This window comes from Chenopodium album, chromosome 3 (genome assembly GCF_948465745.1).
Source record: "Chenopodium album chromosome 3, dcCheAlbu1.1, whole genome shotgun sequence".
Classification (NCBI taxonomy): domain Eukaryota; kingdom Viridiplantae; phylum Streptophyta; class Magnoliopsida; order Caryophyllales; family Amaranthaceae; genus Chenopodium; species Chenopodium album.
The window spans coordinates 31,693,525-31,706,052 of record NC_137836.1 but is presented as its reverse complement, the minus strand read 5'-3'; the positions used below and the strand labels follow the sequence as shown (position 1 = coordinate 31,706,052).

Sequence of the window (12,528 nt, the reverse complement as noted above, 5' to 3'; positions counted from 1 at the left end):
TTGCACTTAATTCAAAAACACAAAAATATTTTCCTTTAGGCTACTCTTGTAGCCGTGCTACTAATAATTTCGTTTGAGATTGTGTGCAAGTGAACATGGGAGAAGCTCATAGAGTGACATTGAAGGAGTTGGGCACACCGGGCGCTTACAAGTATGAGAGCGGGATTGCTCCATTATTGATCCCGGATGGTGATTTTGAAATCAAACCGGCTATGATCACCTTGATTGAGAGGAAACAATATGGTGGTACAACAAGTGAAAATCCTCTCAACCATCTCAAGGATTTTGAGAAGTATTGCAATACAATTATGGTAGGCGGAGTCGCTCAAGAGTATATAAGGCTCAAGTTGTTTCCCTTCTCTCTCATTGGAAGAGCTTTAGAGTGGTTGGATAAGGAGGTCAAACCAAGGTCCCTAAGGACATGGGATGAAGTTACCAAGGGTTTCTTGTCTCGCTTCTACCCACAAAAGAAGACGGCGGAGGCTAGAGCCTTAATCCAAAGTTTCAAGCAATTGCCTAGAGAGAATCTCTATGAAGCATGGGAGAGGTACAAGGATTACCAAAGGGAATGCCCACACCACGAAATTCCAACCTTTCAAGTCATACAAATTTTCTATGGTGGTTTAAGCTCTCAAGGTAGATCGAGCCTTGATGCCGGAGCCGGAGGGTCGATTATGAACAAAACGGAAGAAGAGGTTGTGGATGTAATAGATGATGTGGTAAGGAATTACATGTATTGGCATGATGTAGAGAGGGAATCGAGAAGCACAAGTGGCTCAATCGATCAATCTAATGTCGTCAACAATTTGTCAACATTGGTCTCGGAGTTAGGAAAGGAGGTGATTTCTCTCAAGACCAAGCTCGAGAGTCCTTCACAAGCTTCTAGTCTTCCCTCCCAATTTAAGGGGAGAGGTACATCTTCCTACTCCAACCCCCTTTTTTCTTCTTATTGCATGATAAGAGAATGCTTGGTTTGTGATTTATGTGGAAAGAATGATCATAATGTTTCTAATTGCCCCAATGTTCCTTGTGATAGATATGATGGATATGAGAATGTGCATGTGAATTGTGTTGATAATAATGATTTTGGACCTAGATTTAATGCTCGAAAGAATGTTGGGAATAGGAATTATCACAATCATGGGAGCTATGATAATTGTAACCAAAATAGTGGTTAGGTAACTGTAGGAAATATTTCAAGCATTACCCCTAGCTTGAACCCCAATGTGATCATACAATAAAGTACGGTGTCGTCCAAAGGGAAAGAAGATAGAGCAAAAGAGTCACCAACAAGTTTTAGGAACTTGTAAACCGTTCACGAGGTGAAGGTTACACCCCTTAACGATCCAAGAGATCGTCAACTCCATAAGGACTTGAACTAAATAGGGTTTGGGGATGAAGGTACAAATCCAACCTAAAAGAGATTGAACCTGCCCTAATAATAGGCCTCTACTTTATTCAGATCGTATTCATGTGCGCTTTCTGACTAACATGCAATCAATAGGATTAACCCTAAACCTGTTTATCTATGTTGGTTGAATTTAATACACAAATAAACTATTATTGGCGATCACTTGAATTATAATCATATTAACCCTAAACAAGATTATTAATTATCTTATTAAGCGTGATTACAAGTACAAATTCCCTTTAAACATGCATAAAAGGTTTGATCAAGCAATAACAATAAATATAATCAAGCAACAATAATCATAACAATTATAAACATTATTAAAATAATTATAATTAAAATAATCATGTTAAAGCATAATAAAAATAGCAAGATCCTAGGCATGATAATAACAAGATTAATAACAAACCCTAGCATGTCACTAAGCATTAAAAATCAAAGCTTTAACCCTAACATGATACTAACAATCATAAATATTAGGAAGAACATAAAAGGCATCATAACAATCATACTTGATATTAAATTTACCCTAGACATGATACTAGTAATCATAATAACAACCTAAGCATGATTACTACATCATAACATCAATAAAACCATTAAAGTACTTACTTTGATGTCTCGTACCTCTTTCTAATAACAAAATACACACGTTAGTAACTTCAAGGAAAATAATAAACAAACAATTAAATTAAATAATTGAAAGAGAGATTTGGGACCAAACCCTCAGAAATTAAACCTTTCACGTCTAGGGCGAAGGCAACTTCGAATATGGCTAGGTGTTTCTAGTGCTAATGAATGCGGAATTTTTATATTTGTGAAAAGCTAGTTTAGAAAAGAGAGAGAGAGAGAATTGGTAGATTGTAGATGATTGTGGATGAATGAAAACAGAGTTTTTACGGCGTTATTTATAAAGAAATCAGCCAAAAGGATAATATATCAAAACAGAGTTCTGACGTAGATAAAACAATGTTAGCGCCAATGCTGGTCATTGGCGCGAACGCTGGCCATTGGCGCCAACGCTGGCCATTGGCGCCAAGGCTAGCGCCAGGCGCTAAAGCTAGCGCTAGCACCAAGCGTAGCGTCAGGCGCTACAGCTGACGTTTGGCGCTGACTAGGAATTTGACGTGTTTTCTTAAAATCAGATAGAAATTGCCGTACAGGAGGATAAAATCGTATTTTTCCTCAAAAATGTTCTTTGATTCTAATTAAAACTCTGAAAAGAATCAAAAGTCAATTTATCAATGGTAATTGAATTAGGAATGAAAAGAACCTTCTATAAGAATCTAGAAAACTAAAACCATTCCTAATAATTGCATTAGGAAAGATAAATCCATATTAGGCCCTCCCCTATATCATTGGGCCGCACATAAGGCTCAAACCGGGCCCAGTTCAGTAAATTAGCCATAATTTCCTCAATATTCATCGAAATTGGGCTTATAATATATCGTTGGATAGGTCTTTTCAAGACCCATCCAAATACACTAAAATTGGACCAATATCATGGACCAACCAAACTGGATTGGCTGTTTTCTTAAAATAGATTTTCAAAAACAGAGAGAAGAGAAAAGAAATTAAAACTTTCCGCAACACTAAACTTTCCACACTTTCACTTTATTCGATTATGATTCGACGTGAAGGGTACTCATCACTGGGTTTGGTATTGGGGAGACACAAATGGGTGTCTACAATAACCATGTGAGCCAATTTTTGTGGTAAACATAATAACTTTTGTTGTAATGATCAAAGCCACGGCCAAGAATATGGGGATCATAACCAAGGTTATGGTAACCATAATCAAAATTCTGGCCAAAATCATGGTAGGGGTAATTGGAGTAATCAAAGTAGGGGAGATTTTCAAAATGATGTTCAAAGAGATACCCCACCTTAAATTACTCCAAAGACTCAAAGCCAAGGTGATGATTTCTATGCTCAACAATCCCAATTGAATAAGCTAGAGAATTTCATGATGGCTCAATCCGAGAAGTTGAATGAATTCACATTGTCTTGTAACAAAATGTTTGAGGTCCTATTTACTAATGGAAAGATGCTTGAGAACCAAATCAATGAACTAGCCATCCCTTTGAGAGATTGTGCTAGCTAGTCCTCTTTCTTTACCCTCACAAGAAGTTGACTCTAAGGAACCGATGTGTGCTACGACCACTAGGAGTGGTAAGGTCCTTAAAGAGATTGTTCCTAGGAAGAGTAAGGAGAATGAAAAGGAGAGCGATTCGAGTGAAGGGAATAAGCATGAAGAGACTAGCAAGATGAGTGAGGATTCCAATGATAAGCCTAAGGAGAAAGAGCGGAAGCAAGATGAGGTTTACAAACCTAGACTTCCTTACCACCAAAAGACAATAGGTATAAATTGGATGAGCAATTTGGGAAATTCATCGAGATGCTTAAGCAACTTCACCTTACTCTTCCTTTCACCGATGTGGTAGAACAAATGTCAAACTATGCTAAGTTTCTTAAGAAAAATTTGAGCGGTAAGAGAGATTGCAATATAGTGGAACCGGTGAATTTGTGGGAGTGTTGTAGTGCCTTTATTCATAATGACTTACCCCAAAAGTTGAAAGATCCCGGAAATTTCTCCGTACCTTGCAAAATCAAAGGAAAATTGTTCCAAAATGCTCTTTGTGATCTTGGTGCTAGTGTTAGCATGATTTATTCCTCAACTAACAATGTTCTTGAGAATCGTGATGATATGCTTTTGAGTTATGATTGCAAGAAGGTTAGTGAAGAGAAAACGAAGCTTCCCAAGCTTATGGACGAGAAGGAAATAGACACTTCTCATTGGTTTGAGCTCTACCCTCAAGAGGAGGACGATGACCCCAAGAGTGTGGATGGTGTGAAACCATTTACAAAGAAGAACAAGGCAAAGAAAAGAGCACGAGCTTCTAGGAAAAAGAGAAAGAGAATGAGATTATGGAAAGAGAAGCTTGCTTTTGAGGAGTTATTGAATTATGTCTCATCAAGCAACAACGAGAAGTTGCTAGAAGTTGAGGAGAAATTTGCTCTTTCCGCCACTTTGAAGCAGGTGGTGCTATTTGACCCTCCATGATTTGGAGGAAGGGTCGAGCTTAGGACCATAAACAAGCGCTTCCCGGAAGGAAACCCGGAGATCTCTAACTTTTCTTTTTGATTTTGAATTTTCTTATTTTCCCTTCTTTTAGTTTCTTTTCTTTCACTTTTCTACTTGTTTGGATTTGTAGGTTGGAATCTTGGGATTGGACTTCATCAGGTGAGCATGAGGAATGAGAAGGTGTTTTGCGGTTTTTGATGTGATTACACTCGATGTCATCGAAATTTGAGGTAAAAGGGTAAGAATTTTAGTGAGGTAAGATAGGGAATTTTCTGCTTTAAAAGTTGAACGAAGTTTGTTTTTGGTGGGTTCATGTGGTCCTTCCATTATTTTGGGATTTTGAACCCACTAAAATGGGGTTTTGCTAATGCCTATGTTGGTGTTTATCATCATCATTATTTGTGTACCCACCAATGGCCGCACCCACTGCCATGCCCCTTTATCTTCTCCTTCCTTCTGTCTTCTTTCATTTCCCCTTATTTCCTCCTTCTACCTTTGACCCCCATCACTCTCATTCCCTCAAAACCGTACCAACCTTCTTCCATAAGTCATCAGATTTCATTTATCCAAAACCTTTGGATCTAAATCCCTTTGAATCCAAATTTTGTAGTCTAGTGTCTTTTAATTAGCTAGTAGTTTAGTTGGTTACTTAGTGTTACTTTGTAGCTTCCTTTTCTTCTCTTTTTGGTTTTGAAGTTACTAACCATTTTCTTTGTTTATAGCTTCTTTTGCTTTTCTTGTTCTCACATGGCTCTATGATGATGCTTACAATCTTGGAATGCAACGAAGGTGGTTCTTTCTATCGCCTTTCTTTATTATTCTATGCATGGATAGCCCGGTGAGACCTTTCTAATTTTCCTCTTTATTTTTCTTTGGATGCATAGATTAGGTTTAGTTTAGGGGAATTTGAACGGTTCGAGGATGATTGCTTGTTAACACGTAATGTGTTTGGGATCGATGACGATGTTGTCATTCAATCACTTGTATGTCGATTGGGATATATGTGTTTAACTTGCTTTCTAGTTCTTTTATTTATTTCTCCTATTCTTCCTTTATATATGACTTTCCTTTTCTTTTTCTTTTCTCTTATTTTTCTTTTCTTTTATTTTCCTTTGTCCTTGTTTTGGTTTGTGGTTTGATTTTGAGGCTTATTTTTCACCATTTTTATTTTCCTTATGAGTTGGACTTTGTACATTAGACTTTGTCTTTTGCATGACTTTCTTCCTAGGTAGTAAAGGTATGCATGGTTTGAGACTATGCTTGGTTGACTCTAGGATAGGTGTATGCTAGGGTAGTTGGTTTGAACTAGGAGGATCACGAATCCGGATTCTACTTGTTTGTGGCATGTTGGTAGTTGCTCCCCATGGTCGATTTGACACCACTAGTGATTTTTTGCTACATCCATGTGAGGTTCATCATTTTTCAAGCCTTCAACGTATCATGTATGAGCGGCGTGGATCCTTGACTATTGCAAACCTAATCTATAAAGCTTGATCTATGATTCGTAAACCCGAGACCGAGCTATCTAGGGAGGGCAAAGGCCCCTTTTTCGGGGTGGTATTTTTCATTTTTGAGATAGTTTGTTTCATCTTTGTTTTTGGGTTTACATTTGAGCCTATTTCCCTCTTTTCAAGCCACATCTTTAGATCTTTGGCCTTTTGTTTCAATTTCTTTCTTTTCTTGTTTTTGTGAAGCAATTGATCATTCTTGACGGAGTTGTGGTGATATAGTTGGGATATGTGGTTAAATTGATGCAAGCTTGTGATTTCATCTTCTTTGTGAATAATGGAAAATGAGTATGAGAAAAAGCCGTCCTACATTATGAAAGGCATGGACTAATAAGTGCAATATTGAAAAAGTCGTCCGAATTTGGAAAAAAAGCAAGGACAAAGCAAAGCATAACACAAAAAAAAAAAAATAATAAAATAAAAAATTTGAAAAAGTGAATAATTCAAAAATATTTTGATGTATTCTTTTCTCCTTCTAAGCATTGAGGGAAATGCTTCATTTAAGCTTGGGGGAGAAGCGTTTACGCTTTTTGTACTTATATTTGTGATTTATAGTTTTGAATAAGCTTGGGGGTGTACGTATTTTTGTTTGGATTGGTGATTTCTTGATTGTGATTCTAAGAAAGGGCCCGTTCTTTGCTTCACTTTTACGAAAATCACCAAATTTCAAATTTTATCCTACCTTCACCCTTTATGCCCTTACGTTACAACCTTTGGGAAAGCCCTTTTGACCTAGAAGTTGAGTCATTATTCGGGGGAGAGAATCATGAGTTATTGCCTAAGGAAAGGGGATGCAAAATCAAGATGTCGAGTAGCCTAAATAAATCTCTTTTTCCGGTTCCTTCGAGAAATCATTGGGATGCTCACTAAGGGGAGATTTGAGACTAGTAGGGAGAACGCGGTAAGATCGATTGGGATGAACGTGGATTGTGATGTCTAGTTCCTATGCTTAGCATACCTTATGTTTCAATCAACCTTGGATATCTTAGAACGTGCATACCTTGACTACTTGAGAAAGATTTTCATTCATTTGCATTGTAGTCTCTTTGTAAGTCCATTTCGCTAAGGTTCTGTTTTCCCTTTTTCCCTTTTTCTTTTCTTTTTATGGTTTTGCCTCTTGGATGTTGGGGGAGAGTTATGGGTAAACTCTTAGGATACCCTTACGAGAGCATTACTCATCCTCTAGGGCGATCTAGGGGTTTAAAATGGCTTGTTGTAGCTAAAAACAACCGTGATTCCTACGACAGTGAGTTTTAGTGTATATTCTCTTCTTGAGTCTTTCTTTTTCTTTTTGAATAAGTCTTTCATCCTTATTCTTTCTTGCTTTGTTTTGCTCGAGGACGAGCAAAAGTTTAGCTTGGGGGAATTTTATGAGTGTCATTTATGGCACTCATTTGGCATATTTTAAGATGATTTTCATGCTTCTTTATAGCCCTTTTTCTTAGTTTTTCCTTAGTTTTGTTCTTTATTTCGTTAGTTTGTGCTTTCCATAGTTATTTTCCTTGTTTTGTGCATTTCTTTGTTTATTTGTTCTTTTTCCCTTTTATTTGTTTGTTTTCGTTTGTTTTTAGGTTATGATCGTGTCTCCAAGGATTCCCGAGCCTTCCTCTCATCAACATGGATGCCTCATGTTCGCCTTTCGGAGCTTCGAGTTTAAAGGAACGCAATGAGCAAGTCAAGAGATCGGTGCACGTATGCGGTGGGGGCGTAATCTTTGCCATGAAACCACCAAAATAGGCCCTCTCTAGACTGCCCACCTTGGTGTTCATCATCCCGCGGCCGCGCCTCTCCTCTGATGCGACCGCGCCTTCCGGGGTCTCTTTTGGGACGATCTAACTAACTCTTCTTTTATATCTTTCCTGTATACACTATTACAAAAAGCATGTTTTTTGGACGCTTTTTAGGCCTTTTTTCGACGCTAAAAAGCGTCGCAAAAATATTTCTCGACGCTGCTAAAAAGCGTCGAGAAAACGTGAGTCGAGAATTTGAAGGACACAAAAACGCATCGAGAATATCGACGCTTTTATGTGTCCTAAGTAATATACGAAATGTCGGAAAATACTCATTTCGCGCATTATCCCGAATTGGTTTAGTCTTTTAGCGACGCTTTTACATGTCCACGTACTCAAATTTAGCGACGCTTTTTGTTGTCTTGCGTTTATTCGTGTCAGCGTATTGTACGGTGGGAAACTCTTGAAATATGAAAATGTGCGAAATATGTAGACATTAAAAAGCGTCTAGAATTTTTTTTAAAGCTTTTTTTTTCTTTTTTTTTTTTGTTCCTTTTATTCAATTATTACCATCATACATACATTAGAGTTATTTAAATTTATCATAAATGAAATTAATAACATTAAACATAAAATAAACAAATATTCTATATAATTACATTAAAAAAACAATAATTAATTAACAATAATAAGAGTACGTAAATAATTACCAAATTTATAAAAGAAAACATCAACACGATTAAAAAAAACGTCGCATATTATAGTACCTTGTTCTTAAATAAATACATCACTAATATAAGATTAAAAACCAAAATAGATAGATGGTGGCCTTATAGACGATATAGTCGCTTGTTTTGATGCTCAAGTGTCCCGACCTATTCTCTTGTTGCACCTTCATTACCTTTTCCAATCATCAAAAAAAAAAAAAGTATAAATTAGTACATTACACAATATAGGCTCAAGATTCAACATGCTATATCTAAACAACAATGAAAAGACCAATGTATTTAAACCAGAACATACACATGCTTTCAGAGCATGTTAAGAACTAGTCCACAATAGAAACTAATAAAAGTCTTTGTATCAACCACGTATATAATGAAGAACCATAATTTTTTTTTTTTTTTGAGGGAAATGAAGCACCATAATTATATCATGATAAATATCAAAGCATAAGATAAAACAATATAAATGAGGTTCAACAAGTATATAAGTAAAGATAAACAATGACAAAGCTAATAAAAAGGATAATCGACGCTTATACACACACACAAGCTCTGAATTTCACACACACACACACACACACACAAGCATTTTGAATTTCAGCTCTGATTTCAAATATGATTTTCAGTTCTGAAATTCATATCTGAATTCAGTTCTGAAATTATAAAGTTTTGGTCCACAATAATGTTTACAACTATAGAGAAAAGCAAGTAAATGATTATAAACTAACACAGCTCAAACCAACTTCTAATGAATGAGTAGAAACATCAATATGAGCCATGCAATTATAAGAGTTTTGGTATACAATAACATGTACAACCATAGAGCAAAACAACGAAATGTCTATAAAAGGACACAACTCAAACCAGCTTCTAATGATTATAATGCGGAAAACAAAAATTACCAATGAACAAAGATATCATGATTCTTAAGCAAGTTTGAGATTGCTCATGGTTCATAAAGATATCATGTCTGATTATGACTTTAGAAAAAAGCCACAAAGATTTTAGAAAACCAAGATTCATTCTAGTTATAATCATGTCTCATAATGGAAAAACCAAGTTGATCTGAATTTTTATCCATTTGATAGCAGCTTATTTGATCAACTTGTTAATAGCATCTCGTTGCCATTGCAAAAGATACTATAAGCCAGCAAGCATAGGAAAAGTCAAATACTTTTACATTTTCAACATAAAAATTTTGTAGGGGGTTTTAGAACTTCCATTTCTAGTAAATACATAAAACTGACATGTAATCTGGAAAGTGGTAAAAAAACTTACATGTATCCTGTAGCGTGGTACATCCAATGACTACACCTTAAGCTTCTTAAAGGTATTTCTTTCGACGATGAATGTATGGCCACATATCCATGTCAAGAACATGGCTTATAGTGTGAGAGGCCACCTGAGCTAGAGATACAATTTACATAAGAGAAAAAGATCAAAGAATGTTGACTTTTACCTAAACAATCATAATACATACGGAACCAAAAACAATAAAACAAAATAAAAAAATTATCGAAAAGAGGCTATCAAACAACTCAAAAGTGATCATAATCGTGCTTCAAATGTAGAACAAAAAGCTAAATTTTCATAATAGATATAAAATTAAAGCACAATAAAACATAATAATTTATTGTATACATGAATGAAAAAACCTTAAAATATCTACTGTCTATGAATCGAATATTTAAACAATACTGACAAAGCAATTACTAACAGAAAGGTAATTTTTCTTACTAAGTTTATCGATAATCTTATCAATAATACTTCAAGCAAACATATAAAGATAAGCTTATCGATAATCTTGAGGCTTCTCCTCATGCGCGCTACTTCTTCTTTTCGTGTCTTTGTCATCAGCTTACTTGTTGCTGATTGCCGTACACAGGGTAGGCTCTGTAAGCTGCTGCATACATTCTTGGGTCATGGGGGTGTGGTACGTATCCGTAACCACCATCACATATGTGTCCTCCGTAATAGCCTCCATTCCAGTGATTTCCATAATAACCTCTTGACTGACATCCATAATTGAAGTGTTATTTAGCATAGAATCACAATTCAAGGCAAAAAATAGAGGTTGTCAAAACAGTCCAGCTTGGAATGAAAGTCAAGTTCCTGCATTCAACAAAATGTCAACAAAATAATCCATAATCTAATTAAATATACAACCCTCATAATCTACAACAAACTCATCAACATATCTTGCATTTTATATGTTTTAGCATATTGATCAAAAGCAGACAAGGATATTATGTTCAGAAGAACTTTAGAGTTAACAATGTTTCAAATTCAACTTGACGACGACAGAGTTGCACAAATAAAAAGAAAAGATAAGCAAATCATAACGGGAGCAAGACGATGCTTGAGTCCTTTTAAAGATGTTAGGCAATTACCTTAGAGAATAAAATAAACAAGAATTGATTAGCAGTGAAGAGCACTAATATGAGCAACAATCCTAAAGTATTCCTGCTTTAATTCTATAGGCAACAAAAACATAGGCAACACGGGAATAAAAGAGTGCAATAATATTTTCAAACACCCTCAAATATACCCTAAATCAAAGAGGAAATCCCTAGAGAAATTACAGAATAACTCTATTAAAATCCCACCTAAACAGCAAGAATAAACCAATTTGAACAAAACAGAGAAGCAAACCAGTCCGAAAGAAACAGCCCAGTTTAATAGCAAATAAACTCCAAAAATTATGAAATTTTACAGTCAGAAAGTAGACAGAAAAACACCCAAATTAAAAAAAAAAATCACCTAAAAAGCTTCTCTAACGAAGGAGAACGAACCAAATGAACTCAGCACTCACAATAGCTCCTAGAAAAATCAATGCGAATTGTGATGGAATTGTGAGACGAAAAACAATGCGATCATGCTCATTCAAAAACATGAAAAAAGCCTAATTTTCTGAATTAAATTAAACCAAAAGCACAAAATGAAACATAACAGAAACCCTAAAATCTCAATTACTCATGAAGCTAACCCATATCTAAACATAATATGTGAGATTATTGAAAAAATAAAACATTAAATTAAACCAAGATCTATTAATTGATTCAAAGAGAAAGTATGTACCTTAATATTATCGATCGACACTAAGAGGGACGACATAGATTACAATTTTGGGTCAACTTCTATAAATTGATTCAAAGAGAGATAAAGATATGAATTTTACTTAGAAGCATGCATCTCACCTTTTCAATTGAACTACTCTTTGAGAAAGGCAGAGATGCAGTTCAGTATTCTGATTTGAAATTGATAATTTAACTCTCTCTAACAAAAAAATTTCAACAAAATACCAAAAAAAAAAAAAAGAAATTCACCAAGATAAAACAAGTATATCAAATTTTTAAAAAATAAAACCTTCGTGTACTCCAAAATTTTTAACAAGGTTCAACAATAGTTATCTGATTAGTGATTAGTATGGGGTTATTGGGTTATAATACAAGCTAAGACACAAAACCCTATAATGAAATACAAATATTAAGAACTAATAAGAATCCTAGATTTAAAAAACAAAGAAATATAAAGGAAAAGAAAATGAAAACAGGAAATTACATTGCTCTTCAAAGAACCTTATTCATTTTCTTATCAAAAAAATCACTCATTGTACTAATCACTTATCAAATTACAAGGGTATCAAGCTTTTTCATCATACAATGCAAGGCAAATGTCAAAAAATAACACATTCATAGCCCAAGTTCCTAAAACTATTGAGAATTATGTGCTCAATTACAACCAAGTATTCTTGACGGAGAGGAATTAATCTTTTACCACTGACAGTACATGTTAAAGGAGAATTTTTGGGTCATATTTTCAGTATAAGATTCAAAAGGATGATATTGTCATACTGATAATAAACTAGCTAAGACATGCAAATCTTACTGTTAACTACATTCCCACAAATAATTTGTTAAGAGATATCAATTACTCTTAACTTATCTTGCTGAATTCATCCTAAAGATCCATTAATTTCATTCAAGTATGCAATCAAACTCATAGAAACGAAAATCATAGAACAATTAAAAGAAAAACAAGTATTCTGATTAATTTCAAAAAAAAAAAT

At 35.0% G+C, this 12,528-nt stretch overlaps 1 pseudogene; it reads right to left on the bottom strand.

The window, feature by feature from the left end:
- Positions 1-500: 500 nt before the first annotated feature.
- Positions 501-586, bottom strand: LOC145625991 (small nucleolar RNA R71; annotated as a pseudogene).
- Positions 587-12,528: the final 11,942 nt, after the last annotated feature.